Source organism: Passer domesticus, chromosome 1 (assembly GCF_036417665.1).
Source record: "Passer domesticus isolate bPasDom1 chromosome 1, bPasDom1.hap1, whole genome shotgun sequence".
NCBI lineage: Eukaryota > Metazoa > Chordata > Aves > Passeriformes > Passeridae > Passer > Passer domesticus.
This window is the reverse complement of record NC_087474.1, coordinates 158,536,406-158,542,405: the sequence shown is the minus strand read 5'-3', so window position 1 is coordinate 158,542,405 and position 6,000 is coordinate 158,536,406. Positions and strand designations below refer to the sequence as shown.

General features: G+C 40.4%; 1 long non-coding RNA gene across 2 annotated transcripts; it reads left to right on the top strand.

Annotated features, from left to right (window-relative positions):
* Positions 1–277: 277 nt before the first annotated feature.
* LOC135290260 (uncharacterized) lies at positions 278–4,295 on the top strand. Of its 2 annotated transcripts, XR_010353003.1 has the most exons (4): positions 278–495; positions 1,032–1,159; positions 1,428–1,540; positions 3,672–4,295. It is a non-coding gene; the product is annotated as an uncharacterized LOC135290260 (long non-coding RNA). The 2 variants fall into 2 exon arrangements; XR_010352999.1 differs by lacking the exon at positions 3,672–4,295 and having other exon boundaries at positions 1,428–1,769.
* The last annotated feature ends 1,705 nt before the right edge of the window (positions 4,296–6,000 follow it).

The window sequence follows — 6,000 nt, the reverse complement described above, 5'->3', positions numbered from 1 at the left end:
CGAGGGAATGTCCTGAAGTCATATCAGGGAAGGTTTAGGTTGGATATTACAAAAAAGTTTCTTCACCCAGAGGGTTTTTGGGCACTGGAACAGGCTCCCCAGGGAAGTGGTCACTACAGCAAGCCTGACAGAGCTCAAGAAGTGTTTGAAAACACATTCAAGCACATGGCAGGATTCTTGGAATTGTCCTGTGCAGGGCCAGGAGATCCAGTGGGTCCCTTCCAACTCAGCCTGTTCTATAACTCCATGATTCCATGACTCTGTGATTCCGTGATTCCATGACTTGATGGAATAAGGCCTCCCTGGAGCCTTCTCCTCTCTAGGCTAGAAGACCAACTCCCCAAACCTTTCTCCATGGGACACCCATTCCAGCTGGGTGCAGTCATCCAGGCAGATCCCAACCCCTCAAACAGCCCATCCACCAAACCCAGATCTCTCCAGTTTAATGACAAGGAAGCTGTAGCTGACTGTGGCAAAGGCCTTACAGGAGCTGAGGTGGATTAAACCAGCTGCTCTTCCCTTATCCTCCACTCATTCCATTAAAGAAGGCAACCAGATTAGTCAGGCACAATTTGTCTTTTGTGAAGCCATTTTGGCTGTCTCTCATCACCTCCCTGTTGCCTGGAAAAAGCGATTATGTAATTTTTGACATATTTTCTCAACATTCATTTAGAGAGGGGCGTGAAGTGTGTATTTGTCATTACTTCATTGCGGTATTTACATGAAAAATATGTGTGGTAGTTGTTTTGGTTTGATTTGGTTTGGGCTTTCCTATTTTATGCAATAAAAAGCTGTTTATTCTGGGGCAATGTGTGTTTTTTTGGAAAACAACTGTTTCACCAGCAAAATTTTATTGATTTTTTTTTTTTGTCTTTAATTAGCTTCCAACTGAAATGTGAACATTTAGTTGCTAGAAAGCAAACAACAGAGCTCTTAATTTTCAGTGTTTTAGTGGAAAACATTTCACAATTGCTCCTAGTGCTGTCATGCTGCCTCTGCTCATAAAATTGCTTCTTTCTCTTAATTCCAAGGATTGCATTTACAAATAAAACTGTGTGAGAACTACTCAACTGGATCAGGCAGCAGTCCCTGTTGCCCAACATTCAGCCTCTGAGAGCAGAATGTTGCAGATGTTGATGGAAACAGCATCAGAAACAAGGTAAGTATAGATTAATGTTACCCTCTGTATAAATGAGATGTTTACACCTGCTCAAGAAGTTGATTGGATCTGAGTCACCAGACTTCACAACTCCTGAATCACCTTTTCTCTGTGAATTCTTCCTAACCCTTCCTGAGTCTCTGTATACATTTGCCTTACATAACAGCCTCTGATGATGAATTCCAGAACTGAATCATGCAGCTCATGTAAAACTATGTAAATTATTCATTTGATGTGAAACTGCATGAAATTCTTTCAGTTTCTTGAGGTCTGCTGCCTGATCACTTAGGAATTTATGCCACAGTGAGGGAGAAACTTGCACAGAAAAGAAGGGGAGCTGTGTCCATGTACATGCAGAAACGCCTGATGATTTTTGCCATTGTGAGATCTGCACTGCGATTTCCTATGAGTTTGTGTAGAGTGATGTGCACGAAATCTGCTTAAAATTAGGACTTTCTACCATGCTTTCTCACCCACTTTTTTGTCTTGGTGCCATCCCTCTGCAATCCCAGAATATTCCAGGAAATGTAGAAATGATCTGTTGAGCTCTATAACCTCCCTTTTGTGAACAAATGCATCTGCTCCAATAAACAAAGATTTCTAACCTTCAGCTGTTCTTTGCCCATCAACTTTCATTTTCTTATGGTCCATATCAGAAGCCTTTGGACAACTCTGTCAGGCACAGAGAGGGATTTTTGGCACTGTCCTCTGCAGGGGCAGGATTTGTTCTCAAAGATCCATGTGGGTCCCTTCCAACACAGGATATTCTATGATTTTATGATTTTATATACCCCCATTGCATGGAGTTGGACTAGACAATCTTTAAATGTCTCTTCCTACCCAAACCACTCTGTAATTTTATGTTATTCTTGCAATGCCATAGTCTTGTTCTGGCATATCAATGGGATTTTTTCTCAGCATAGTTCACACAGTTTGCCTGGGCAAACAAAGTAATATTGATCTGCTAAATTATGCATTTTAACTCATCAGAGTGAGGGTGCTGCAGGTTTTCCACGCACTAAGGGGTGCTGGTCATGGCAGGATCTCAGTGGATGAACTGGCACCCTGCTGAATCTGGAAGGGTTGTAAATATTGGAAAGACCCTGAAGTTTATTTGACAACCCTGAGGCTTCCCTAACTTTTCATAATGGACTTGTAAATGTTGTTTGCAATATCTTAATTTTTCAGGTAATTTTATCCATGTGTTATTGTTTAACTTCATAGTTCAATATTAATTATATTCTTATGCGACTGTGGAAATGCAAATATGAGATTCCTGACACTCTGAGGATTAGCCAGCCTGTCTGCTGTATAAATAGAAGCATCTGGGGAGCTGTTTTGTCTTATGATTTTTGGTAAATGGTTTGTAAAAAACCAAAGTGCCAAAGGTTCCTCCTGGACTTATGGGTTCTGAAGGGATCCCCTGGTGTCTGCAAAGCATTCAGTTAATGGAGCAATTTCTCTCTGAGCAGGGATATTAACAACTCTCTCTCTTTCATTGGGCTATTTTCACAAAGTGTTTAAGAATATAATGTTTGTGACTTCTGCCTCTCTGTTAAATTTGTCTGAAATTGGATCATATTGCAAATATGGCTGAAGTGGGTATAAACAACATTACTTACAGATTACACTGGCCTGAAGATGAAGGAGGGCAGGTTCTGATTAGATGTTAGGAAGAAATTCTTCCCTGTGAGGCTGGGAAGGCCCTGGCACAGGATGCCCAGAGAAGCTGTGGCTGCTCCACCCCTGGAAGTGTCCAATTCCAGGCTGTATGGGGCTTGGAGCAACCTGGGATAGGGGAAGGTGTCCCTGATACCTGGGGATTGGAACAAAATTATCTTTGAGGTCCCTTGCAACCCAAAACATTCTGTGATTCATATTTTGAGACTCAGCTCCTGGTCCGTGTCAGGGCACTATAAATTAAGAGTAAGAGTTGGTCTATTTGCCCTGAATTTGATAAAATTTAGTGGGGATAAGCACAGTGCAAATCTTTGTTCACATCATGAAATCTGCTGCTATATGAGTAACAGAACTAGAAATAATTCCTCTTCCCCCCCAAAATACATACCCAAAACTGAATAGTTTTAAGTGGAAAGGATGGCTTGGCAACCTTACACACATAGGACAAAAAAGATGAAAAGGAAGAGAAAAATCAGCCATGAGTAAAATTGACAAGACAATTTTTCAGCAGAAAGTGCAATTTAATCTAAACACTTCAAAGAAATGTGCCCTATTTCTGAGGCATTTTTAACATGAAAATGATAAAATGAACCATCATCACTTCATCTTATAGTTCTGACAAAGTCAAAATGTTTTCCTTTCAATAAAGAAAACACTCCTTTAAATTTTCCTCTAAATGAATATCTTAACATTACCATTGTATGGAGTCTTACTATTGTGCAGAAAGTATTGAACAAAATATACTTCACGCTAATGAAAGACAACTAATAATACTAGACAGTATTTTTATCTCATGTGGAAAAATGTACAGGTTTTTTTTTTCATTTTTTAGAAAGCAAACTTTCCCATGTTGAAATTCTGGCAAAAAAGGTTTGGGATTTGATCTGCTGGTGGTGTTAAACCAGTATGAACCAACATGCTGCTGGAGGATTCCTCTTCTACCAAGTGACAAGAGACAGGATGAGAGGAAATGGCCTCAAGGTGCACCAGGGGAGCTTTGGACTGGATTTCAGAAAAAATTTCAAGGATTGGAGCAGGCTGTGCTGAGAAGTGGTGGAGCCACCATCACTGGAAGTGTTCAAAACATGTGTGGGTACAGCAGCTGGTGCTGTTCTGACTTGCACTTGGTCTTAAAGGTCTTTTCCAACGTTACTGATTCTATGATTCCATGCCAAAGGTGCTTTTCCTCCCATGGAAGGAGCAGAGGGCTCAATCAGCAGTACTGCAAGGTTAATGCAACATGTGCTGGGCTCCTCTGCTTCTCATAGAAAGGGAGAGAGCAAAGGCATTTCACCTCAGGCTTTTAAAAGTGCTCCCAGACTGTTCTTCAGCCCTCTCCTTTCCTTCTGCCCCCACCACAAATGCAATCCAAATACGAGCCCAATAAAAAATTCCTGGCAGTTAAAGGAGGAAAATTAAGCAGCAAGGACAGGTTTTGCTGGTTGTGTTTGAACAGCAAAGCCATGTCTTTAAAAATAAAATAATGCAGCCTCAAGATGTTTATCTGAACATGATTAGAGTCAGAGGATTTACATGGATACCCCCAGTTATAAATAAAAGCACTGGGTTTTCAACACACATCAGATTTTGTAGTCATATAACTGCTTGCTCTCAGATAAGAGGGATGTTCTGATCACCACAACTCTCATTGTATTTTCAATTTGGTTCTTGTTATTTTTAGAGAAAATCCAAAGAAGACAATGGCAATAAATGTGATGAAAAGACCATTGAGTTATAGCAGTGAAACCAGACTCTGAGTAGGCTGGGCATTTAACTCCTGCTGCAAGTCGTAACTGCCAAGGGTAAGCTGGGTGGCAAGTTGGGCACAATTGCTGGGAATTATGAATTTGTTTGAGGATTGAGAGCACTGGCATGAAGATTTCTGCTTTCACAGTCTGCAGACCCTGCTTTGCAGTCTCAGAGCTGCCTGGCCAGCTGCCAAAAATAAGTGCTATCATGGAAGATACTTCTTTACATATTTCTACTTATGAAGAAGAAAAATGAAGGGTTGATTGTCGTGGTTTAATCCCAGCCACAATTAGCCACACTTGCTCACTTTCTCTCTGAGTTGGATAGAGAGTATCAGAAAAAGGTAAAGGGTTGAGATAAGAACAATTTAATAATTTAAACTTTTTTATTATCAATAATAATAATAATAATAATAATAATAATAATAATAATAATAATAATAGGCCCTGACTCTTCCAAAGAACAGTCTGTGTGCTTGAGGTGCACCCACAGGAATTTAGAGTGCCTGGAAATTGTGAAATCCCTAAGTCTGCATCCCCCAAGTAAATAGGGCTTGCTCTTCAGCCCTATTTACTATTTTGGTTCTTGCTCTGGGTTTTATAAGTGTGTGGGAATACCAGAAAAAGTCCTGGAAAAAAATACATTCAAATGATGTAAGGGAGTATGGATTTTTTAACCTGCTCTTGGGGGAATAGAGGAGGGACTCTGACACTCTCAATCATTTCTCTCTTCTTCCACAAAATAATCAGAAGGTTTTTCCCTTTAGCATTGCATTCATCTTAGATTAGGTATCCATCTTCCAGTTCACTGCAGAACTGTGCTATTGTGTGGAGGAAAAAAAGGGTTTTTTCAGTAATCAGTGGGAAGAAGGAAGAGTCAAACACACAAAGACACAAATATGCAAAGCTCCAGGAGGGAGAATCAATTCTTGCTGAAGACCATTTGCTCATCCATCTATGTTTGCCAGGTAATTTCAGCCTGGGAAAAAGTACTGTTAGCAAACTGAAACTGCATTACTTGCTACTGTTCAAGGTGAATAATGTGGCCTTCTAAGGCCAGGGTCATTATCTCCCTGAGCCTGCTTGTGACAAGGCAGAGGGAAGAAATATGGTGTCTATCTAAGAAGACCAATATTTTCAATTCAGATGTGGTTTATATGAAACAGAAGCCCAGTATTTTATGGGGTATGTCATCATTTCCAGCACGCCTTTAATATTTGCTTGGGGCTGGCAGAAAAACTGATACTGTTGAGCCAAACCTTAGAATTGGAAAAGTTAATCACAGCAGTCGTTATACTTTTCCATATTAATCACAGGATATCCACCAAGGATAACAGGCAATAACAAAAACAAAGGAGCTCAATATCAGCAAGCCAGAGCCAGGATGGTGGTGTTAGAGCTGAGCAACCTGTG